Source organism: Pan troglodytes, chromosome 6, assembly GCF_028858775.2.
Source record: "Pan troglodytes isolate AG18354 chromosome 6, NHGRI_mPanTro3-v2.0_pri, whole genome shotgun sequence".
In the NCBI taxonomy this organism is placed as follows: domain Eukaryota; kingdom Metazoa; phylum Chordata; class Mammalia; order Primates; family Hominidae; genus Pan; species Pan troglodytes.
The window spans coordinates 76853305-76879801 of record NC_072404.2 but is presented as its reverse complement, the minus strand read 5'-3'; the positions used below and the strand labels follow the sequence as shown (position 1 = coordinate 76879801).

The window sequence follows — 26497 nt, the reverse complement described above, 5'->3', positions numbered from 1 at the left end:
GAGTCACATGCTCCAAGAACTCAAGAGGACTTCTTAGGAAACCGGTGAAGTGTTTGGAACATTTGCTAATTCTATCAGATCATCCCTTTTATTGCGGATGACTCTGGATCCACACTATTTTCATCAAGAGAAATTTTTTTGCATAATGCCCCAATGACTAATCCGATTTGGTGTGGTGTAGAACCTTCGTGGATCCTTGTATTAGTCCATTCTAACACTGCTACAAAGAAATACCCAAGACTGGGTAATTTACCAAAGAAAGGAGTTTAATTGACTCACAGTTCTGATTGGCTGTGGAGGCCTCAGGAAACTTACAAACATGGCGGAAAGCAAAGGAGAAGCAAGTACCTTCTTCTCAAGGTGGCATGAAAGAGAACGAGAGCAAAGTGGGAAGAGCCCCTTATAAAACCATCAGATTTCTTAAGAACTTACTCACTATAACAAGAACGGCATGGGGGAAACTGTCCCCATGAGCCAATCACCTCCCGCCAGGTCTCTCCCTTAACACGTGGGGATTACAATTTGAGATGAGATTTGGGTGGAGACACATAGCCAAACCATATCAAGCCTCAAGCCCCGAAGTTCTACTGCAGAAACTGGATATCTTGATTCTTTGCCCAATAATTGATTTGAAAACACCAGATCGAATTTCCTTCTTTTCCATGGTCTAACTGAAATCTTGGTGTGATCTAAACTACAGAACTAGTGTTTTTTGAGGATCATAGTATTAGAACTTATAGGCTATCTAATTTTACTTTACGCTAAGTCTAGGAACCTGAGAATGATACGTCTATCTGGTTTGAATATCTCCTGTAATAGGAAGCTCACTCTGTAGTGTCAGCCCCTTCCACTGTGGAGTCCTTCCATGTACCAGAAAGTTCTTCTTTATCATGGGCTGAAATCTGCTTCCTGGAAACATTCATCCCGTTGACTCTGCACCATGCACCACATGAAGTGAATCCTGATTCCTCTTCCTTATGAAAGCACTTAAACTGTCCAACGATGGCCATTCTGTCCCTCTGAGTCACTTCATCTGATACAGAATCTCTAGTTTCTCTACCTGTTCATGCCCAGTCAAAGTTTCCAGCACTCAGCACTTCACCGGCTAGCCTTTCATGTTTGCAAGGATGCTGACGCATCTCATCTTTCTATGTCAGTGAAAGAAAATAGACGGTTCAGAGCTGGCCTGCAGTGACAAAGGGGAACGAGGTCTGTTTGCGGTGGATTAGATTGGATGGCCAGGACAGGAAGCCAGAACCTGGAAGAAGAGCAAACAAAATGATTTTTTTCAAAAAGCTAGATGACAGTGGAGCCATGCAGAGATCAAAAACGGCGCAACAGGAAACTAGGAAAGCAGAAAACAGAAATAGTGTAATTTTGTAACATTGACAGGGGTAGCATGACATTAGTGACAGTTCACAGGGGATATTAGTCAGTGCCTGCAGCAAAATGTTTGAACGCCTTTTAATTGCAAAATTAATGCTTGCATAAGTTTTCTTTGTTAAAAAGTGAAAACAATACAGATAAGTCTAAAATGTCCCTAGTTCCTACTGTCCTTCCTTCCCTACCTGGTTCCAGAAGTGTGTATGTGCAGGTGCATGGGTGAGAATTTGTGTGTGTGTGTATATATGTGTGTGTGTGTATATGTATGTGCATATATATACATATATATGTATATATACATCACGTACACATGCATATATACACACATATACATATGTATATACAAATATACATATACGTACAAATATATGTGTACAAACACATGCATATCTGTGTACATAAATCTATGTATGTATACATAGATATGTGCACATACATATCTATGTATAGATTTATGTATACATACATGTATATATCTATATATGTATATGTATATATACATATATATAGAGAGAAAGAGAACAGAGAGAGATTTATCATAAGGAATTGGTAAGGAATATATATGTATACATAGATTTATTTATATATACATACATGTATATATCGATACATATTTATGTGTGTGTATGTATTGATATATACACACATACACATATATACATATATACCCATATATGTATATATAATATATAATTATATATATAATATATAATTATATATATAAAATATATTATATATACATACACACACACACACACACACACAGGGACAGAGAGAAAGAGAGAGAAGAGAAAGAGATTTATTGTAAGGAATTGGGTCACACAATCGTGGAAGCTAGTAAGTCCAAAATATGCAGACAGGGTAGCTCCAACCATCAGTGTGGAGACCCAGGGAAGAAGTGATGTTGCAACTTGGGTCCAAAGAAAGCCTGGAGGCATAATTCCTTCTTCCCTGGGGGAGGTCAGCCTTATTTCTTTTAAGACCTTCAACTGATTAAGTGAGGCCCACCCCACTATGGAGAGTAAGCTGTCTTACTTAAAGCACACTGATCTAAATGTTAATCTCATCTAAATAATATCTTTACAGAAACATCTAAGATAGTATTCAGCCATGGCCTAACCATGTGATATGTAAAATTAACTGTTGCAATATGGAATGTATATAAACATTCCTATATAATTAAAATATGCTATATTTTGCGTGCTTTAAATGTTATTATAGCATACAACCTGCTTTTATCACTCAACATTATGCTCAGAGTTATTTCTTTAATAGGAAATAAAGCAATACATCATTCTTTCTCAATGTTATGCTTAGAGTTATTTCCTTAAGAAGAAATAAAGGAATACTTCATTCTTTCTCACTTTCTACATAGTATTCTGTTCTATGGCTATATCCTGATTTATTTTGCCATTACTCTAAAAATTGGCATTATATTATTCCCAGCTGGTGAGCTGCTAGATCATGAATTCAAGCAAACTTCTTGAATTCTTTTAAAATGACAGTCAATATTCTGTTCCTGGGCAGAGATGTGGTGGCTCATACCTGTAATCTGAGCATTTTGGGAGGCAAAGGTGTAAGGATCACTTTAGGCCAGGAGTTTGAGACTGGACTAGGCAATGTGGTGAAATCCTGTCTCTACAAAAAATACAAAAATTAGCTGGGCATGGTGGCATGCACCTGTAGTCCCAGCTACTGGGAGGCTGAGGTGGGAGGATTGCTTGAGCTCAGGAGGTCAAGGCAGCAGTGAGCCATGTTCACTGCACTGCACTCCAACCTGGGCACTAGAGTGAGATCTTGTCTAAAAAAGGAAAGAAAGAAAGAAAGAAAAGAAAGAAAAGAAAGAAAGAAAGAGAAAGAAAGAAAGAAAGAAAGGAGGGAGGGAGGGAGGGAGGGAGGGAGGGAAAGAAAGAAAAAGAAAGAAAGAAAGAAAGAAAGAAAGAAAGAAAGAAAGAAAGAAAGAAAGGAGGGAGGGAGGGAGGGAGGGAGGGAGGGAGGGAAAGAAAGAAAGAAAGAAAGAAAGAAAGAAAGAAAGAAAGAAAGAAAGAAAGAAAGAAAGAAAGAAAATTTTGTCCTAGGAAGAGGGCTGGCCTGATGTGGGTCCAGCAAACTGACACAGGCCAAAGTGTGCATGTTACAGAGAAGAAGATCGAGAGGGTGTCAGGACTTCCAAAAGCCCTGGAGCAGATTCTGGAGGCCCACCTGTTGCCAGTAATATTGCAGATCCCAGCATATCAGGGGCACAGGAGAGATGAGCTCCTTCTGGCTCTGAGAGTCCATAATGCTTTGAGGAAGATTTAGCATCAGGCACATTCTCACATTTATTTAATCTTTAATACCCCTACTGGCACAGGATTGTTAACTGAATATCACAAATGAAGGACTCAAGGCCAGAGAACTAAAGGCTATGCCCGGCCTAATACCTTTTCCACTACAGTGCTCCCTGATGGTGGACTTTCATATCAAAAAAGCACAAGTAATACAAGCAGTAGCAGCAGTAACAGAAGTAAAAACGATGGCAATAATGCCATGCAATAGAATGCTTATTATATGCCCAGCTGAGTTCTCAGTGTTTTGCATGTAGCAACTCAATGCATTTCTGCAACAGCCTCATAAAGTAAGTACTAATTCCATTTTGCAGATTAAGAAACTAAGTGTGGCTGAGACTATAGATGGCAGGCATTTCCTTCAGATCTTACAACTTAGAAGGGCTCTGGATAATTTGCAATTGCTAGTACTTGTGTCTCTTTTTCTGGGGGCCTTTTACTGATGCCAGGAAGGTCCTCTCTACTTGCTTTCAAGGCAAAGAGAAGTATTACTGTTACCTGTGAATAACCTCAGGCAATGTCCAATGCGAGTTAGATAAATTTCCAACTCCCTTGCCTCTTTGGAGAGAAAGCTTTGAAGTGAACTTGCATTAGTCCATTCTCGCACTGCTATAAAAACATAACTGAGACTGGGTAATTTATGAAGAAAAGAGGTTTAATTGGCTCATGGTTCCCAACCAATAACATTAAGGCTATACAGTCTTCTGCTTCTGGGGAGGCCTCAGAAAACTTACAATCATGGTGGAAGGTGAAGGGGAAGCAGGCACATCTTCACATGGCCAGCAGGAGAGAAAGAGAGTGAAAGGGGAAGTGTTACACACTTTTAAACAACCAGATCTCATGAGAACTCTATCGTGAGAACAGCAAAAAGAAAAGTCTGCTCAATGATTCAAACACCTCCCACCAGGTCCTTCCTCCAACACTGGAAATTATAGTTAGACATGAGATTTGGGTGGGGACACAGAGCCAAACTATATCAGAATTTCTCTACCATTTCCCAGCAATCCCTGGTAGGATCCACAGTGGTAATTGGCTTTATTAGTATACTTCCCCTTCTCTGCCCAGTCTTCTACTGCTGTTTCCTGTATTTTTCTGTCCAAAAATACTTGTCTCCTTGTCTACTTCTGGGGGAACCCAACAGAAGACATTAAGACGTAGAGAAACTAAATAAATTGTGCAGGTCACCCTGATGTAAACTGAGACACCTCATAACTTTGAGTTACATTGTAACTTTACTTACAATGCTACATTCTCCCCACCCCTCACCCCTGAGACTACCCTCAGTGTACTTTGTAATGGGGGCATTTATCCTCTGGTTGAACATGAAGCAGTAGGACAATGTTGGGCCTTGCTGTCTTTTTCTATGCTCACATCAGGCTGGGCCTGCGGAAATTCTTGACTGAAGGATGTTTGCAAAGCTGCTTCCGTTCAGTCCTGAACAGCAGTACAGAGGCAAAGAGTGGAATATGGGAAAACACAAAGTTCTGCACGACAGGAAATCATGTTAGAAAGCTGTGAAAATCATGTATCCTTTTAAGACGTGATGGTTTTAATTTTCTCAGGCCCTGATCTCCCTGGCAACAATTTAGAAGTGCATAAGCATTCATGAATCAGAGTGGGGCACATCTGCATGTTTAATTACGTGTCATTGGATGGAAACTTTCCTTTTGATCTTAGCATTTAAGGGGATTTACACTTTAACAATTACATTTTTTCTTTCTCCTCCCAAAGTCAATGTGGGTTGTTGAATAGTGTCAGCAGAGTTGGGCATAGAGGGAGGATGTTAAGAAAGCCAAGGAGATTTTGCTTCTGTCTAGGATGTAGTATTGCACTGTCTACAGGCTCCTATTCTTGAGAAATGGGGAATCTGTGAGGGTCTCACCAAGCAGACCCTTTACCCACTCTAGAGGAGGCAGTGCCAGTAAAGACCAGGGCTTAGATACAAGACAGGCTATAGTTTCCTTACCTTGTTCAACAATGAGCCTTGATGATGCTCCAAGCCTTTGCAAAGACATATTAATTCTACTTTCATGGCCAGGCTCAGTGGCTCAAGCCTGTAATCCCAGCACTTTGGGAACCCGAGGCAGGTGGATCACGAGGTCAGGAGATCAAGACCATCCTGGCTAACACAGTGAAACCCTGTCTCTACTAAAAAAACACAAAACATTAGCCGGGCGTGGTGGCAGGCGCCTGTAGTCCCAGCTACTGGGGAGGCTGAGGCAGGAGAATGGTGTGAACCCATGAGGCAGAGCTTGCAGTGAGTTGAGATCATGCCACTGCACTCCAGCCTGGGCAACAGGGCAAGACTCCGTCTCGAAAAAAAAAAAAAAAAATTCTACATTCAGAAAGGAGATCAGTGGTTGCCAGAGACAAATGGAAGACTCTCTACCCTCAATAGAATTTGAATTGCTTCGTCTTCCTTTTCTAAACCTTCTCTTTCCTCCTTTCCTTCACTGCCACCTCTTCCATCTTCTCCCCCTGTTATTGGAAGGGGTCCCTATCCAGATTCCAAGAGAGGGTTCTTGGATCTCACGCAAGAAAGAATTTAGGGTGAATCCACAGAGTAAAGGGAAAGCAAGTTTATTAAGAAAGTAAAGGAATAGCCAGGGTGCAGTGGCTCACTCCTGTAATCCCAGCACTTTGGGAGGCTGAGGCGGGCAGATCACAAGGTCAAGAGATAGAGACCATCTTGGCCAACACTGTGAAACCCCATCTCTACTGAAAATACAAAAATTAGCTGGGCATGGTGGCGTGTACCTGTAGTCCCAGCTACTCATGAGGCTGAGGCAAGAGAATCACTTGAACCCAGTAGGTGGAGGTTGCAGTGAGCTGAGCTCGCACCACTGCACTCCAGCCTGGCAACAGAGCAAGACTCTGTCTCAAAAATACAAACAAACAACAAAACAAAACAAAACAAAAAAGTAAGAAAGAAATAAAAGGCTACTCCACCGACAGCGAGACATCCCCCCAAAGCAAAAGGAAGAATGCGCCCACCTTAGTTACAACGTTTGTTCACATATGATAAAAAAAGGCAAAAACTCATGGGGGTGGTGTGCTCTACTACAAGGTGCTGGGACAAAGGATTTTTCATCTTTCTGTACTGTTTTCTGCGAGAATCTATGTTACTATATTTAAAGCAAAACTCATTCTGTTCTTATGTTTATTTTTTATTTTTTTGAGACAGGGTCTTGCTTTGTCACCCAGGCTGGAGTGCAGTGGTGTGATCATAGCTCACTGCAGCCTCAACCTCTTGGGCTCAAGTAATCCTCCCACCTCAGCCTCCCAAGTAGTTAAGACTACAAGGGTGCACCACCATGCCTGACTAATTTTTGTATTTTTTTAGAGACAGGGTTTCCTAGACTGGTCTCAAACTACTGGGCTCAAGCAATCCTCCCACCTCTGCCTCTCAAAGTGCTGGGATTGCAGGCCAGGCGGCAAAACTTATTTTTAAACAAATCATGCTTTTGTTCTTAAGATATCAAGACAGCAGGCCATTTCCTGGGTCTGTTAAATCCTAGATCTGTTTGGCAAACTTTGTTAACCTGTTCCCTTAACCATAAACATCCTATGACTAAGAATGCCTAGCCTCCTGGGGAAGCAGCCTAGCAGGTCTCAGCCTAATTCTACCCAGCCCCTATTCCAAATGGAGTCACTCTGGTTCGAATGTCTCTGACACCCCCATCCCGCTTACTTATTTTCTTTCTTCCTCCCTCCCACACATAATATATTTCAGTGATTTTTCCGAGCCATCCATTAGGGAAACATATGTAAAAGACTTGTCAGGAACCCTTAAGGTCCAGAGGGCAGAAATGTCTAACCCTTTCCATGAGGAATTCATCTGTGTCCAGGAGTATACACCACTGACTCAAGGATTGTTACTGTCCACGTTCCTTCCTTATAAGAACTGACCTGACCTGAACGGTTATTCAGCTCTACATTCACTCAGACAGACACCCATCTATTTAACATTATTTAACGCAGCATTAATGCCAATGTCATAAGGCTGTAAGGCCAGGCTATTTGGGTTTTCTCCTGAACCCACTGTGTACAAGTTTTTCTCCTTCACTGTGCCTCAGTTTTCTATCTGTAAAATGGGCATGATCAACCCTCAATGGGTTAAACTGATGATTAAAACAAATGATATTAGTATCTTAGGAATATACCAATATATTGATATAAACCAATATATATTGGTATATATATAGGTATATATGTATAGAATCAATATACCAGTATATTGATTCTAATATAGCCTCCTTCTTGGGATTAGTTGTTTAGGCACATTGTGGGGTTAAGACTATAGTAGAGGACATAGGGGGCCGGGCATGGTGGCTCACGTGTGTAACCCCAGCATTTTGAGAGATCAAGGCAGAAGGATCACCTGAGTTCATGAGTTTGAGACCAGCCTGGCCAACATGGTGAAACCACGTCTCTACTAACAATACTAAAATTAGCCAGGTGTGGTGGTACACACCTATAATCCCAGCTACTTGGGAGGCTGAGGCACGAGAATTGCTTGAACTCAGGAGGTGGAGGTTGCAGTAAGCCGAGATCCGAGATCACAGCACTGCACTGCAGCACCTGGGCAACAGAGCAAGACTGCCTCAAAAAAAAACAAAAGCAAACAAACAAACAAACAAAACCCCCCAAAAAAACTGTGGTAGGGGATTTGGAAGGGAAGGGAGGGGTAGATAGTGCTTTTTGGAACATCTCAGCTTCAGTTTTGCCAAATGAATGAATGAACGAATAAATGGTTGAATGAGTTAGTAAAATGACATTTCTAAACTCATTAAGAAAATCCTGAGGACCACAGCATATACGAGTTAGCATAAGCAAAGACAATGTACCAATGGTCAGAGAGAGAGAGCTGGGGTCAGGACATCTGAAGTTTACCCCTTTCTCTTGTTAAGTGTCGTCAGTTTGTGTGTATGGGTGTGTGCACAAGGAGCACATGCTGAGGGAGCAGTATGACCCGGGTGATCTCCAAAGTCTGTTCCAATTTGGATGATCCATCTGGCTGTTCAATTTTGGGGTGCTTTTTTTCAGAATACCTAAGCATCTGCAAGCAGTTGCCTGGCTGACACTGTCTTTCTTACCTCACCTAGTTGAAAGTTGAACAATCATTGAATTAATGTGTGGTCCTGACACTTTTCTATCTACACTCTATATATACTTTTTTTTTTTTCTTTTGAGACAGAGTCTTGCTCTGTCACCCAGGCTAGAGTGCAATGGCATAATCTCAGCTCACTGCAACCTCCGCCTCCTGGGTTCAAGTGATTCTCCTGCCTCAGCCTCCTGAGTAGCTGGGATTACAGGCATTCGCCACCACGCCTGGCTAATTTTTGTATTTTTAGTAGAGATGGGGTCTCACTATGCTGGCCAGGGTGGTCTCAAACTCCCAACCTCGTGATCCGCCCACCTCAGCCTCCCAAAGTGCTGGGATTATGGGTGTGAGCCACTGCGCCTTGCTTCTATCTACACTATTAGTAGACTCTGCAGCACTGAAAACCAGCACCCCTCCTCTCTCCTGCATCTCAGGGCAGATTCAGGGGTGCCCTGGTCAAAACAGCTTCCCCTGTGCATTTCCTCTGTAGCACTTTCCATAGTGTGTCCTTTTATCTTCAGCAAATCATTTTCTCTTCTGTCTCTTCCATAGCAAAGTCATCTCCAAGACAGCAGGAACCATGTTTACTCTTTAATCATTGTATGCTCACTAAATATTTGCTGAACAAGTGAACAAAAAACCTGGTGGTGGTGAAATTAGACTCCTTCTTGGTGTCACCAGGAGGTCCAGGTAAGTTGAAGGCATAGAATGGACGTAAGAAGAACTTGCTAATCATTACAGTGGTACAGTCACAGGACTGTCTGCCTCCCATGGAATGAGCTCTCACTTTGCCACAGTTTTTAAACTAGAGCTGCATGTTTAGGCTACTGGTCATGTGATTTCCTGCATCAAGCCATAAATTGGGTAAGATGAGTCATCAAAGGCCTTGAACTGTCTAGAATTCAATGAAACTAAAGCATTCACATATCACTTGTGAATGGTGTCATATCTTTGTTCTCCATGAAAAAAAGTCCAATGAAATACTCATTCCGTTGTGTTACTAACAAGAGCTTGAATTCAATCATACATCCACCATGCATCCATCCACCATGCATCCATTCATCCATCCTCCTTCATCCATCCATTCATTCATCCATCCTCTTTCACTCATCCATACTCCTTTATCCATCTAATCTCTCCATTCATCTGTCCATCTACCCATCCATTCAACCATCCATCCATTCATTTATCTATTCATCCATCCATCCACCCATCCATCCATCCATTATCAAACAACATTGATACATCACTCCTCAAAGTCATACGAGGTCCAATGAAACCACAGATAAAACATGTGGTCTCTGAAGAACCCACGTATTAATGGGGGAGAAATACATGCTAATAGTAATAATAATAATATCCAATACCTATATAGTACTTTATGACAGGCACTGTTGTAAGTGTTCCACAAATATTAACTCATCTATCTCCAGAAGAACCCTAAGAGGTAGGTACTATTATTGTCATTTCGTATGTGAGAAAACTGTACTTAGAATTTTCACTCAATTTAGAATTTGAGATGCTATAAAAATAGCCCTGGTTTAGCCTACAGTCATGTGGATCTGAAACAAATACTTTTTTTTTTTTTTTGAGATGGAGTTTTGCTCTTGTCGCCCAGGCTGGAGTGCAATGGTGCGATCTCAGCTCACTACAACCTCCTCCTTCCCAGGTTCAAGCAATTCTCCTGCCTCAGCCTCCTGAGTAGCTGGGATTACAGGCATCCACCATCACGCCCAGCTAATTTTTGTATTTTTGGTAGAGACCGGGTTTCACCTTGTTGGCCAGGTTGGTCTTGGACTCCTGACCTCAGGTGATCTGCCTGCCTCAGCCTCCCAAGGTACTGGGATTACAGGCGTGAGCCACCATGCCTGGCCTGAAACAAATACTTTTAAGAATGAACTTGTTGCTGTGGTGGAGGTGGCTGTTTTGAGTGACAATATCCTTTCCAGTCATCATTGTAGAGAGGAAAGAATATTGCTCTAAAATTCAATAATCTGGATTTTAGTCTGGCTCTGTGGTTAGCTGGGTGGATTTGAACAATTTGCTTTCCTCCTCTGGGCCTCACTTGCCTCCTCTGTAAAAGGATCCTAAATCTGTGTGTGAGGAAGGGCAAGGGTGGTAATGACTGGATTCAGCAGAATCCCTGCGTACAGTTGTGTAAGTTGCGCACTGCACAATCCCAGGGGCCACCACGTACATAGGCTAAATGTGAATGGAGCCACCTAGAATTGTTCTGCATGGTGACCTGTCTCTTGGGTGCCTTCTGCCTCTAAAGATTTTGCAATTCATTGAAGATTTTCTTTTATCCGGATATGAAACACTATTCTTTGTATAAAGGATGGAACCACATTTGCCTCCCCAATATTTTCTAGCCTATCTGGTTTTGAGTACAACTTAATTGCAGCCGGAACTCTCCATGTGAAAAAATCTTCTCCAAACTCCTCTAGCATCTCGACTTGCTTTCAACATTTCCCTAAAGAATCCTCCCAGCTGTGGCGATGTTTGTGCATAGGCAGGCAAATTTGAAATTCTGTGTCTTCACAGTTGGATAATTTCAAGACAAGCCCAAAGTACATTAGCAGAGGAATGGGGAAGAAATCCACAAGGAAGCCATGTAAGCAGCCTTAAGCAAGAGAAAAGTGGGTGATTCTGATAATGCGACAAGTACCAGGGACCCAGAAAGGATCAGAATGAATAAAAGTATATATTTTAATCAAATTAATGTTTTCCTATTATAAAAGTCTCATATGCTCATTATAAAAAATTTGAAAAACAAAAGTTTTAACATAGTATACTTCACCTCCTTTTGACCTTTCCATTCTTTTTTTTTTTTTTTTTTTTTTTTTGAGACAGAGTCTCACTCTATTGACCAGGCTGGAGTGCAGTGGTGCAATCTTTGCTCAGCTCACTGCAACCTCCACCCCCTGGGTCCAAGCGATTCTCCTGCCTCAGCCTCCCGAGTAGCTGGGATTACAGGTGCCTGTCGCACCTGGCTAATTTTTGTATTTTTAGCAAAGGCAGCGTTTCACCATCTTGTCCAGGCTGGTCTTGAACTCCTGACCTCGCGATCCACCCGCCTTGGCCTACCAAAGTGCTAGGATTACAGGTATGAGCCACCATGCCCGGCCTCCTTTTTAATTTTACTTTTTTTTTTTTTTTTTTTGAGATGGAGTGTCGCTCTTGTTGCCCGGGTTGGAGTGCAATGGCGCGATCTCGGCTCACTGCAACCTCTGCCTCCCGGTTTCAAGCAATTCTCCTGCCTCAGCCTCCGAGTAGCTGGGATTACAGGCACCTGCCACCACACCCAGCTAATTTTTTTGTATTTTTAGTAGAGACAGGGTTTCACTATGTTGGCCAAGCTAGTCTTGAACTCCTGAGCTCAGGTGATCCGCCCACCTCAGCCTCCCAAAGTGCTTGGATTACAGGCGTGAGCCACCACGCCCAGCCCAATTTTACATTTTATACCCTCTTTATTTTGCTTTCTGTTTAAGTATATTCATGGTGTAGGTAAATTTCATGAACATTTTAGCTTTTTAAGCCTATAGCTATTTTACAAACAATTTATCTCATACTATCACAACCACTTTATAAACATAATGTTTAGTTAAAAGTTTTACTGATTCACACCTGTAATCCTAGCATTTTGGGAGGCACAGGCAGGCGGATCACCTGAGGTCAGGAGCTTGAGGCCAGCCTGGCCAACATGATGAAACCCTGTCTCTACTAGAAATACCAAAATTTGGGCGTGGTGATGCACGCCTGTAATCTCAGCTACCCCGGAGGCTGAGGCAGGAGAATCACTGGAACCTGGGAGGCAGAGGCTGCAGTAACTGAGATTGTGCCACTGCACTCCATCCTAGGTGAAAGAGCGAGACTCTGTCTCAAAAAAAAAAAAAAAGGTTTTATTGATATAATTATAGATTCACATGCAGTTCTAAGAAAAATTACAGAGCACTCTATATCCAGTTTTCCCGATGGTAACATCTTGAACAACTATAGTACAATATTACAACCAGTATGTCATTGATATAATCAATTCATCTTTTTCAGATTTCCCCAATTGTACGTATAACTCATTTGTGTCTGTGTGCATGCACATTTAATTTTATACAAAGATATCATATCTGAAGCTTTATCGGCCACCATCAAGACATTGAGCAACACCATTACCAGGAGGACACCTCATCATGTCACTCTATCTTTTTCTTTTCTCTTTTTTTTTTTTTTTTTTTTTTTTTTGAGACGGAGTCTCACTCTGTTTCCTGGGCTGGAGCGCAGTGGTGCCATCTCGGCTCACTGCAACCTCCGCCTCCCGGGATCAGGTGATTCTCCTACCTCAGCCTCCTGAGTAGCTGGGATTACAGGCGCCCGCCAATACCCCCAGCTAATTTTTTGTATTTTTTAGTAGAGACGGGGTTTCACCATGTTGGCCAGGATGATCTCGATCTTTTGACCTCATGATTCACCCGCCTGGGCCTCCCAAAGTGCTAGGATTACAAGCGTGAGCCACAGCGCCAGGCCATGTCACTCTTCCATAACTACACCCATCTTCCTTTCCTCTCCCACCCCTAACCTTTGGTAATCTTATTTTTTCTAAAATTTTGTCTTTTCAAAAATATTCTATAAAATCATACAGTAATACGTAACACTTCAGGGTTAGCTTTTCTCACTTAGTGTGTGTCCGGAATTGGTGTGTTTTTGTTCTCACCGACTTCAAAAATGAAGCTGCGGACCCTCGCGGTGAGTGTTATAGCTCTTAAGGTGGCGCATCTGGAGGTTGTTCCTTCTGATGTTCGGATGTGTTCGGAGTTTCTTCCTTCTGGTGGGTTTGTGGTCTCGCTGGCTTCAGGAGTGAACCTGCAGACTTTCGCAGTGAGTGTTACAGCTCATAAAAGCAGTGTGGACCCAAAGAGTGAGCGACAGCAAGATTTATTGCAAAGAGTGAAAGAACAAAGCCTCCACAGTGTGGAAGGAAACCCCAGCGGGTTGCCACTGCTGGTCCCGGCAGCCTGCTTTTATTCTCTTATCTGGCCCCACCCACGTCCTGCTGATTGGTAGAGCCCAGTGGTCTGTTTTGACAGGGCGCTGATTGGTGCATTTACAATCCCTGAGCTAGATACAAAGGTTCTCCACCTCCCCATCAGATTAGTTAGATACAGAGTATCCACACAAAGGTTCTCCAAGGCCCCACCAGAGCAGCTAGATACAGAGTGTCAATTGGTGCACTCACAAACCCTGAGCTAAACACAGGGTGCTGATTGGTGTGTTTACAAACCTTGAGCTAGATACAGAGTGCCGATTGGTGTATTTACAATCCCTGAGCTAGACATAAAGGTTCTCCAAGGCCCCGCCAGACTCAGGAGCCCAGCTGGCTTCACCCAGTGGCTCTCGCACTGGGGCTGCAGGTGGAGCTGCCTGCCAGTCCCGCGCCATGCACTCGCACTCCTCAGCCGTTGGGTGGTCGATGGGACTGGGCGCCCTGGAGCAGGGGGCGGCAATCGTCGGGGAGGCTCGGGCTACACAGGAGCTCACGGAGGCGGGGGAAGGCTCAGGCATGGCGGGCTGCAGTCCCAAGGCCTGCCCCGTGGGAAGGCAGCTAAGGATGGGGGCGAGAAATCCAGCACAGCGCTGGTGGGCTGGCACTGCTGGGGGACCCAGTACACCCTCCGCAGCCGCTCACCCGGGTGCCAAGTCCCTCACTGCCCAGGGCCAGCAGGGCCAGCTGGCTGCTCCGAGTGCAGGGCCCACCAAGCCCACGCCCACCCGGAACTCCACGCGCAGCCCCGGTTCCCGCTCGCGCCTCTCCCTCCACACCTCCCCGCAAGCTGAGGGAGTGGGCTCCAGCCTTGGCCAACCCAGAAAGGGGCTCCCACAGTGCAGCAGTGGGCCGAAGGGCTCCTCAAGTGCCGCCAAAGTAGGAGCCCAGGCAGAGGAGGCGCCCAGAGCTAGGGAGGGCTATGAGGACTGCCAGAACGCTGTCACCTCTCATTAGCATAAATTTCCTGGAGATTCATCCAAATTTTTTCATTTAAAAAATCAATAATTTATTCCCTTGTTATTGCTGCATAGTACCCACAGTATACGTATACCACAGTTTGTGTAATCATTCACTGGGTGAAATACACTGGGTTATTTCCATAGGCTGTTACTAATAAAGCTACTATTTTCAGGATTTTTTGTGAACATAAGTTTCCATTCCTCTGAGTTAAATGATCAAGCACACAGTTTCTGGATTGTGTAACATTTGTGTATTTAACTTCATAAGAAACTGCCAAACTGTTTTATGGAGTGACTGTGCCATTTTACATTTGTACCAACAGTGACTGAGTGATTCAGTTTCTCCATATCCTCACCAGCATTTAGTGTTCTTACTATTTTTTGATTTGGTCATTTTGCTAGGTGTCTAGAAATATATTATTGTAGTTTAATTTGGGGAGGATTTTAAATTACAAATTCAATTTTTGAATCATTATGGAGCTGATCAGGTGATCCACTTCATTTTGGTTGAGTTTTGGCAGTATGTGGCTTTCAGGAATTTGTCCATTTCTCCTAAGTTGTGGTTTTTGGTGTTCTCTTAATGTTTTAATGGCTACAGAATCTGCAGCAATATCCCAGAATATGATATTAATATACTCTATATGTACGGTGTTATATTTTTGATATTGATGATTTGTGTCTTCTATTTTTGTCAGTTTTTCCTAAAGGTTTATCAAATGTACTCTTTTGAAGAACCATCTTCTTGTTTCATTGATTTTTCTGTATTGTTTTTCTTTTCTTAATTTAATTAATTCCTGATGTAATTTTTATTATTTCCTTCCTTATGCTTGCTTTGGATTTTGATATTTTGGATTTCCTGAGGCATAGGAACTTAGATTACTTATTGAGATCTTTCCTTTTTCTTTATGTAAGCATTTAGTGTTATAAATTTTCCTCTCAAAATCTCTTAACTACATCCCAATATTTTGTTATCTTTTATTTTTGTTTGCTTGTATGCATTTTTATTTGTTTTGAAGCTTCCTACTTGGCCAATTGATTATTTAGGAGTGTGTTGTTTAATTTTTCCTGTTTAGTTTCCATTGTTTTTGTCTTATTGATTTCTAGTTGGAATCCATGACCAGAGATCACACTGTATATAATTTCAATGTTGTTTTTTTTGTTGGTGGTGGTGGTTTGTTGTTGTTGTTGTTGTTTGTGTTTTTGTTTTTTTTTTGAGATGGAGTCTCACTCTGTTGCCCAGGCTTGAGTGCGTGGCATGATCTTGGCTCACTGCAACCTCAGCTTCCCAGGTTCGAGCAACTCTTCTGCCTCAGCCTCCCAAGTAGCTGGAAGTACAGGCATACGCCATCACACCTGGTTAATTTTTGTAATTTTAGTAGAGACAGGATTTCACCATGTTGGCCAGGCTGGTCTGAAACTCCTGACCCCGTGATCTGCTCACCTCAGCCTCCCAAAGTGCTGGGATTACAGGTGTGAGCCACTGTGCCCGGCTATAATTTCAGTTTTTAAAAATTTGCTGAAGTTTATTTTGTGGTCCAGGATATGGCCTATCTTAGAATATGCTCCATGAGCACTGGGGAAAAAAATAGCTTATTATTTTTTTGCTTTTTGCTGCGTTCTACATATGTCAATTAGAACCTGTTGGTTGATTGCATGATTCCAATCTTCTATATCTTTGCCAGTTTCTACCTAGTGGTTTTATTAGTGGTTGGGAGAGAAGTGTTAAATTCTTAAACTCTAATTGTGGATTTGTCTAGTTCTCCTCTCAGCTCTATTGATTTTTGCTTCATGGATCTTGACACTCTATTCTTTGGTCCATACACATCCAGGTCTTCCTGGAGAACTGATCTGTTTATCATATATAATAATGATATGTCTCTCTTTGTAGTAATTTCCTTTCCCAAGAGTCTACTTTAACAGATATTATTATAGCCACCCTTGATTTTCTTTTATGATAGTATTCTTGGTGTATATTTTCTATCCTTTCACTTTTGACCTCCTATCTGGATTTGATGTGAGTTTCTTGTAAACACCATATAGTTGTGTCACAATGTTTTTATCTACCCTACCAAGGTCTAAATTTTGTTGATGATGTCTTAAGGCCACGTTCAGTGAAAGTAATTATTGATTTATTAGTGCTTAAATATACCTTTTTTCCTGATTTGTTCTCTCTGTTTTTCTTGTCTCACCTTCCTGAAGATCCCGTGAATATTTTTTTAAATGTTCCATCTCAGTTAATTTATAATGTTTTTGACTATATTTCTTTGTATAATGTTTTTAGTGGTTGCTGTGGAAATTAAAATATACATAATGTGACTTATCATGGTCTAAGAGTACCAGAATTTCCAGTACTTTGAGTGAAGCATGAAAATCTTACTTCCAGTGGGGTCTCTTTGCCTTCTCTGCCTTTTCACGTGTCAGTCCTGAGTATCAGATAGTTTCATAATTTTTGTTGCAATCATCAAATATGATTTATAAAGCACATGAGGAAAACAATGGTCTATTGTATGTACCCAGATTTGCTCTTTCCATTGTTCTTTTTTCCATCCTGATGCTCCAAGATTTATTCTTTTATCATTTTCTTTTGTATGAAGAACTTCTTTTAGCCAGTTCTTTAAGCCAGGGACTTTTTAAAGAGTTTTCTTTACTATGAGAATGTTATTTCTCTTTCCTTGCAGAAGGATAGTTTTGCCAGATATGGAATTTTTGGGTATTACTTCTTTACATGCTTAAAGAATCGCATCTTGATAGTGTGATGATTTCCTACAGCTGTGTCACAAACCACCATACACTTTGTGGGATAAAACAGCAGTGATTATGTATTATAATCTCTCATGTTGCTGGGCTCAGCTGGGCAGTTGTAGTCTCTCATGGAGTTGTAGTCAAACCATAGCTGAGGCTTCCTTACTCACCTGTCTGATGGGTGATGCTAGTTGTGAGCTGGGGTCTGAGCCATGCTGTTGGCCAGATCACTGACATGAGTTTGTTCTGTGTGGCCTGGGACCCAGCCTGGTGGCTGGGTTCCAACAGCAAGAGTTCCAAATTATTCCAAGCTGATGCTGTATTGTCTTTTATGATCTAGTTCTGAATGTCACGCAATATTGCTTCTGCCATTTTCTATTTTTGAGAAGTGAATCCTTAAGACCAGCTCATGTTCTAGGGAAGGAGAACTAGACTTGATGGGTAGAAATGTCAAAAAATTTAAACACATGTCTTAAGACCACTACATATAAAAAGGAAAAGAGGAATGAGTGTCTGGCCAGATGTGAGAAACCCATGTCAGCTGGAGCTATTGTAAGTTGTCAGTGGCCAACTCTGTATGCAAGATAAGAAAAGGAATGATACATCTCATCTACTGCAAGAGAGGGTTTGGCAGGGGAACTGTGGGAGTAACTCTCTGCCATTTGCACACGAGACTCAGGAATTATAAAATCTCTTATGAAAAAGGGGCTTCTTTCAACTAAATGCAGAATTCTGCATTTCTTATTAAATGGGTAGATTATGTTTCTCCAGAAATGTGAGGGTATGAGAAAGAAAATATATGGCTACAGTATGTTTTTCTGCACACCAATGCTTTCATAAGCTATAAAACCATATTCTATTTCTTAAAGAAATCAGTGACAGGGTATTGAATGTAACACTCTGAACAGAACATTTCCAGCGGTATGTAGCATTATAAGAGTACAACAGGGACATTGTGAGATTGAGACTAAGATGGCCTAAGTGTTAGAATATTTTATCCCTTCAATGACTCATGAGAATGTTTTTAGTTAGCAGGAAGGAGGCATGATCTTGTGCTAACAGTTTTTCTCATATAAAAACTCAGGCCGGGTGCGGTGGCTCAAGCCTGTAATCCCGACACTTTGGGGGGCCAAGGTGGATGATGACCTGAGGTCAGGAGTTTGAAACCAGCCTGGCCAACATGGTGAAACCCAGTCTCTACTAAAAATACAAAAAATTAGCCAAGTGAGATGGAAGGTGCCTGTAATCACACCTACTCGGGAGGCTGAGGCAGGAGAATCGCTTGAATCCGGGAGGTGGGGGTTGCAATGAGCCAAGATTGCACCATTGCACTCCAGCCTGGGCAACGAGAGCGAAACTCTGTCTCAAAACAAACAAACAAAAAAACAAAAAACAACCTCCCCCCAAAAATGTATATTATATGTCCCAATCACATGATTACTGTAGTTTTTGACTGATAATGCACATATTTTTATTTTGTTGTGGTTTTGGTTCTGGAGTCTTCTGTCTTTTAGGAAGACTCTACCAACAGATTTAATAGTTAAACTACACTTGGAGGTAGACTTGGATGTAACACGATTCTATCTGTCACTGTACTTTAACTTTTGACCACTTCCCTGGTTTTTTCGTCTCCACTAATGCTACATGAAATTTCAGTTAGGTTCCTTCAGCTTTTAAGGTCATTCTCGGGTAATAAAATGTCCCCCTTTCAGTCTCCTAGCTCAGCCTTTTTGTGGCTGGGAAACCTGCAGTGGGGAGTGGGGAGTGGGCAGTAGATGATGGTGGCCTCCTTCCCTGTTTCTCCTTCCCTCTGTCACTCTCTGACTGTACTTTGGGTCCCTGCGAGTTGGAAAGGATGAGGGAGGAGAGGAAAGGTACACTTGACTGATGCCATTGGATTTACCATTGGAACTGCTGGGTGTGTGTTAATTCTCTTCCTTATAGGGGTCTCTTGAGGGTTCTTTGGGCATCCCCTCTCGGTCATCAGGAATCCTGCACCTGAGCTTCCCTTGCTGTGGGCAATGCCTCTTCCCCTCACGGCTTTTAGTGTTCTGCTCAGCTCCTGTCCTGAAGTTCACCCTCTGTTGGAGTTATCTTGACCCTTATGGAAGAGCCCCTTTAGCAGGTCCATATCTGGCACATAGAGACCTCACTAGAGTTTGCCCTGCCCACTCTAGACCTACAGGCCATTCTGGTACAGTTCTTTCTCTGTGTGATGGCCAGGTGTGAGAGTACAAGCCCCTTTCTGCAGCTCAGTCACAAGCGAGTCAGATGCCTAGTTCCCTATGATGTTCCAACCCCAGAGCCACACAGAATACCCACAGATGGCTTTCTTCTAGCCCACTCTCTTGCCCTGAGGCCTCCTGAGGCCCTGAGTGGAGATATGGCATACTAACAAGTCTCTCCAGAGAAATCCTCCATACCCTTCTTAATCGATTCCTATATAAGCAGCCTGTCACAAGACCAATGCTAGCTGAAGCGGTTTGGCATCTCTTAGCATGTCCTGAACAAGGTCTAGGACCTTAATGAAGGATGTTCGTGTCCTTGACACATTTCATGCTTGTCTTGGCCTTTGTGATCTCTGCCAAAACTCTGAGCAACAAGATCTTTTTTTTTTTTTTTTTTTTTTTGAGATGGAGTCTCGCTCTTGTCGCCCAGGCCAGAGTGCAGTGGCGAGACTGCAACCACCATCTCCTTGGTTCAAGTGATTCTCGTGCCTCAGTCCCCTGAGTAGCTGGGACTACAGGCGTGCACCACCACACCTGGCTAATTTTTGTATTTTTAATAGAGACAGGGTTTCACCATACCGGCCAGGCTGATCTCGAACTCCTGACCTCAAGTGATCCAACCACCTCGACCTCTCAAAGTGTTGGGATTACAGGTGTGAGCCACCATGCTCAGCCTGTGCAATGATCTTAAACATCCAAGGAAGTGTGAGCTTATTGCAGAACTCATCTGCCTCCTGAGATCTGGCACTACAAATGACCAAGAACTGATAGATTCTGCAGCTTTCGTTTGTAGCTAGGACACAGGTAAGGTCTCTGCCACCCACGTCGGAGCTGAATCACAATTGCAGTTCCTTTAATTATAAATATTTAAACATGGATGTAGAGTGTAGAATGATAAAAATGGAGACTGCGAAGAGTGAGAGGGTGAGAGGGAGGGCAGATAACGGGAAATTACTTAATCGATACAATGTATGTTATTTGAGTGATGGATACCCAAAAACTCTAACCTTACTACGCAATCTATGCATGTAACAAAATCACGCTTGAACCCCATAAATCTGTACAAATAAAAAAAGATTTAATAAAAAGTTAAAAAAAAAAAAACCCACAAATATTAATTTACTTTTACAAGTGTGTATCAAGGACTCTGTCTTCCAGCCAAATGAATTCTAACTGGGGAAAACTCACATTGACTGTCCCATGGGAATAACTGGAGTTTCAAATAACTCTTGGCAGCTCTCCACTAGGATATTATTTTGTAAATGCCTTTAATAAGGAGACTTTCAGAGGCTGCAACCTAGAAACTCAGCCTAGGGTTGGCAACAGGCAGGCACTTAATCAAGTTGTAAAACGCGTTCTAATGTAAAAGGAGAAGAATCGGCGGACAGCTGGCAGGGACGCTGTGCCCTGGCCAGGCTCTGGAAGGCCCTGCTGGGCACCTTTAACAGGTTGCAGCCAAGAAACAAGAAATGGGCCAGCGGTTGCTAGGAGAAGTGCTTGGGTAAACAGAATTCTGGTCCTCCCTGCCTCTTCGTGACATCTTTTCAGCAGATGCAGTTTCAAATGGAGTGATTGATTCTACCTTTTCTCCCCACTCCCCCCTCTTCAGGCAGAGCCAGCCAACTAGTTTAGACATTTCTATTAGATTAGGAGCCAGGAAATGAGAAAAATCCTGTCTCACAAGGGAGCTCTTCTCAGGTCACATGGCTGCCTGGCAGAAATGCAGAGAAATAAACAAGAATGTTTTGTTTGCGGGGCAGGGGACCTAATGAATGACCACTTCTGTAATTTCTCTGTTCCTTCTTCCACCTCGTGCTCCCCGTGCCCCTTTGAACCTTTCTATTCTTGCACAGCCATTCTGTGCAGTCTCTGAACACTGCAATGTTAGAATCATTCATAGGGGCCGGGCTCGGTGGCTCATGCCTGCAATCTCAGCACTTTCGGAGGCCAAGGTGGGCAGATCACCCGAAGTCAGGAGTTTGCGACCACCCTGGCCAACATGACGAAACCTCACCTCTACCAAAAAATACAAAAATTAGCTGGATGTGGTGGCACTTGCCTGTAATCCCGGCTACTTGGGAGGCTGAGGCAGGAAAATCATTTGAACCTGGGAGGCAAAGGTTGTATTGAAACGAGATAGCGCCACTGCACTCCAGCCTGGGTTACAGAGCAAGACTGTGTCTCAAAAAAAACAAAAACAAACAACAACAACAAAAAATACAAAGAATCATTCATAGAATCACTGAAGCAAAGAATCTTACAGTCACAGAATGTGACATGCTTGATGTTGTGGAATTGAATTGGGCAGAAAGAAGGTATGCTGTTGATTGGCTGGGTGAGTAGGAAAACTGCCTAGCCTCTCAAAGCCCTGGTTTCCTCATCTGTGAAATGGGAACAATGACCAGAATGATCAAACTGGAGAACATAGCCACAGCGTTATATACCGTAGTGCTTAGGATATGGTGGGAATTCAACAACCCCAAGCCCCCTTATTTTTTATTTTATTTTATTTATTTATTTTTTAGAGACAGGGTCTTGCTCTATTGCCCAGGCTGGGGTACAGGGGCATGATCATAACTAACTGCAGCCCCCAACTCCTGGGGTCAAGTGATCCTCCTGCTTCAGCCTCCTGACTAGCTGGGATACAGGTATACACCATCAGGCCTAGCTAATTTTTTACAAATTTTCATAGTGATGAGGTCTTGCTATGTTGCCCAGGCTGGTCTTGAACCCAGGGGCTCAAGTGATCTTCCCACCTTAGCCCTGCAAAACACTGTGATTACAGATATGAGCCACTATACCAGGGACCACATCCTTTTCAGCTATATTTTCACAAACTTGAAATCCTGGAATATTAAAGATTAAATAAACTAGGCACTTGCTAATTCAATTTCCTATACCATTTATTAATGTCCTCTAAACAATATATAGGTTGCCTGTGTTGTTCCTCTTAAATATAGCATTTAAATCTGAACTTGTCCAGCCCAGGCACAATAAGGCAGATCTCTACACAACTAAGCATCAGAATAAAAAACCTTTGTTGAGCCAGTCAAAACCAGTAAGTCAAAGCCAAGTTCCCTGTTTGATTTTCATGCAATTGTTTTTAGAACTAAAGGGAGGAAGTTTGCATTTATATCTACTACATTCCATCTCATCACACTTGGCCCATGAGCTCAACCTAGAGGGACACTATTTCATACCCTTCTATACCCTTCCACATCCAGAGCAGGGGAAAGAATCTCAGGGAGTTGCATTGTAAGCCATTGACCAGCCACATTTGCTGAAGACCACTGAAAGTTCCTTTATGTGACCCATCTCTTGTTTCTCGGCTGCAACCTGTTAAAGTTGCCCAGCAGGGCCTTCCAGAGCCCAGCCAGGGTACAGCATCCCTGCCAGCTGTCTGCCAATTCTTCTCCTTTTGCATTAGAATGCATTTTCCAACTTGATTAAGCGTCTGCCTGTTGCCAACCCGAGGCTGAGTTTCTAGGTTGCAGCCTCTAAAAGTCTCCTTATTATTTTTATTTTTTTGAGACAGAGTCTTACTCTGTTGCCCAGGCTGAAGTTCAGTGGCACATCTCAGCTCACTGTAACCTCCACCTCCCACATTCAAGTGATTCTCCTGCTTCAGCCTCCCAAGTAGCTGGAATTACAGACATGTACCACCACGCCTGGCTAATTTTTGTATTTTTAGTAGAGATGTGGTTTCACCATGTTGGCCAGGCTGGTCTCAAACTCCTGACCTCAGGTGATCCTCCCACCTTGGCCTACCAAAGTGCTGGGATTACAGGCATGAGCCACTGCACCCAGCCTGAAAGTCTCCTTATTAAAGTCATTTACAACATAATATCCTAGTGGAGACCTGCCAGAAGTTATTTGACTTTCTGTGACACCCCCCTTTATCAACACTCTTCTGTCTATGCTCTGGAAACCTGAAGACTAGAAAGCGATGTCCACCTCTCTTGCTTCCATGACAAAGGGTACAGGTGAAAGCCAGATCGGGGGAGGGGGACCTCTGGGACCCATTTTTCTTCCATGTGTCAATAGTGTCTTGGTTGGTTTGTGCTGCTATAGCAAAATACCACAGACTGGGTGATGTATAAAGAATAGAGATTGATGTATCCTGGTTCTGGAGGCTGGGAAGTCCAAGATCAAGGTGCCAGCAGGAGGCTTGGTGTCTGGTGAAGGCTACTCTGTGTTTCCAAGATGATGCCTTATTGCTATATCCTCTGGATGGAAGAGATATAGCAGAAGAGAAGAGGAACAAGAGAGAGCCCTCCCTTCAACCCCCAGCCCTTTATTTATTTATTATTATTTATTAATTTCTGTGAGACTGGGTCTTGCTCTATGGCCCAGGCTGGAAAGCAGTGGCATGATCATAGCTCACTGCAGCCTCAAACTTCTGGCTCAAGCCAACTCCCAAGTAGCTCCCATGGGCCTACAAGCACATGTCATCATGCCCAGCAAATATTTGAAATTTTTTAGAGATGAGCTCTTTCTGTGTCACTCAGGCTGAGTACAGTGCTACAATCATAGCTCACCGAAACTTCAAACTCCTGAGCTCAGGCAGTCCTCCTGCCTCACTCTCTTGCGTAGTTAGGAGGACTACAAGTGTATGCCACCACACCTGGCTAATTTTAAAAATTTTTTCAGATATGGTCTCACTCTGTAGCCAGGCTGGAGTGCAATGGCGCAATCTCGGCCCACTGCAACCTCCGCTCCCTGGGTTCAAGCAATTCTGCTTCAGCCTCCCGAGTAGCTGGGATTACAGGCATCCACCTCCACGCCCGGCTAATTTCTGTATTTTTAGTAGATACAGGGTTTCACTATGTTGGCCAAGGTGGTCTAGAACTCCTGACCTCAGGTAGTCCACCCACCTCGGCCTCCCAAAGTGCTGGGATTACAGTTGTGAGCCACTGTGCCCAGCCAGCACTGACAATCTTAATGAATATGTCCTGATTGATTCTCCACTGGGACTGGCAGGTATAAGAAACTGGACTGTATGTGAAAAAGCTAATACCTAAGAATTTAGGATAAATGTTTTAACATGTGGTCCAGTAGAGCTTACCTGAGCTCTGAACTGGGGTCTAGGATCCAGGCCCAGCTATCCTTAGTCATGTTGGTTTTTTTTTTCTTCTTCTTTTCTCTTGGCTTTGCCCTTAAAGTAAGGACATTTCCTTCTGAAACTCACCATTGACATGGCATCATTGTCTGGAGCAAATACCTGGGGTTCGTCGTCTTGTGCCAAGAACTTTAGGACATGGACATATGCAAGGAGTTTAGGAGCAGAAGGTTAATAGGCAGAGGAAAGAGGAGGGAGAAAAGCTCTCTCTCTAGTGAGAGAGAGGGGCTTCTGAAAAGGAAAAAGACCAGTGGAGTGCACCAGATTTATAGGCAGGCTCGAGGAGGCAGTGTCTGATTTACACAGGGCTCACGGATTGGTCTGATCAGGTGTTAGGTACACATAGTCTCTAGGAAATCTGGCCATCCCACCCTAATCTTACCATGCAAATGGACTGTCCCCTTGACAGGTGCCGTCTTGTCTGCTCCTTACTGCACACATGGCTGGCAAGGGGAAGGGAAGATGGTTATTTTGAACATGTCTAGTCCCAGGTACCTTTTTCCTACCGTCATTCACCCGTGCAAGCTTCCAGCTTGCTTGTCTCTGTCTGCAGTTCTTTACAGGCTGCTCTTTGGTAGAAAATGATTTTCAGGCTGCTTTTCATTAAAAAGGAAAACATTACCTAAGACACCCATACCCTCACTATCTGCCTAAGTAATTTCTTCTTAACTCCTATATCACCATGATGAGTAATTAGGGCATTGGACAAAATTAGACCATTCTTAGCCCCTAAACACCGTATTATCACTATCAAATTCTCCTGGCATTGGCCAGGTGCAGTGGCTCATTTCAGTAATCCCAGCACTTTGGGAGGCCAAGGTGGGTGGATCACTTGAGGTCAGGAGTTCGAGACCAGCCTGACCAATGAGGTGAAACCCATCTCTACCAAAAAACACAAAAATTAGCTAGACATGGTGGCACATGCCTCTAATCCCAGCTACTTAGGAGGCTGAGTCACAAGAATTACTTGAACCCAGGAGGGGAAGGTTGCAGTGAGCCAAGTTCATGCCACTGCACTCCAGCCTGGGCGACAGAGTGAGTCTCTGTCTCAAAAAAAAGAAAAAAATTATCCTGATATTTCAGCTCATTAGTGAATGGTCAAAGTCCTTACCAATGGTTGAACAAGGTGGTGTAAGTTTAGTTCCTATAGAATGTAGCCAAAGCATCACCCTTTGCCCCTTATAATTATGGAAACTTTGTTTTGGAAGAGGCTTTTTCAGAAATGGAGCTTTACCTCCCTTGAGTAATATTCTGTTCTGGTGATCATTCACCATCTACTTGGATAAGGCTAATTATAGAAAGTTCACTATTGGTAGAAATCCCCATAACATCTAACTAATCCCTAAATTCAACTTTAAATAGAAAAAGGGCCCATATTCCTATAATTAGGAGTGTTAGATAATGCCTTCGCTGCATGGAGCCACTTTGCATTTGAACTACTCCCTGCTGTGTAGTAGACGACTTTATTGCACATAATACATGCTCAATAAATATGTGTTTAATCTATAAATTCAATAGTGTTGCTTATTGTCCTAAAGTCGTGGTGAGTAATATTTATATAATTGGCCAATCATGTCAGGGGTTTTGAAAGATGTAT

General features: G+C 42.9%; 2 long non-coding RNA genes across 2 annotated transcripts in view; one reads left to right on the top strand and one right to left on the bottom strand.

The window, feature by feature from the left end:
* The window catches only part of LOC134810543 (uncharacterized), a 140262-nt gene that overhangs the window by 73513 nt on the left and 40252 nt on the right, over nt 1-26497 (top strand). Inside the window, exon 3 of the long non-coding RNA XR_010158882.1 lies at nt 9367-9504. This is a non-coding gene — a long non-coding RNA (uncharacterized LOC134810543). The remainder of the gene's footprint in view (nt 1-9366; nt 9505-26497) is intronic.
* LOC134810542 (uncharacterized) lies at nt 246-13805 on the bottom strand. Its single transcript, XR_010158881.1, has 2 exons — nt 13523-13805; nt 246-1258 (listed from the first exon to the last, which is right to left on the bottom strand). It is a non-coding gene; the product is annotated as an uncharacterized LOC134810542 (long non-coding RNA).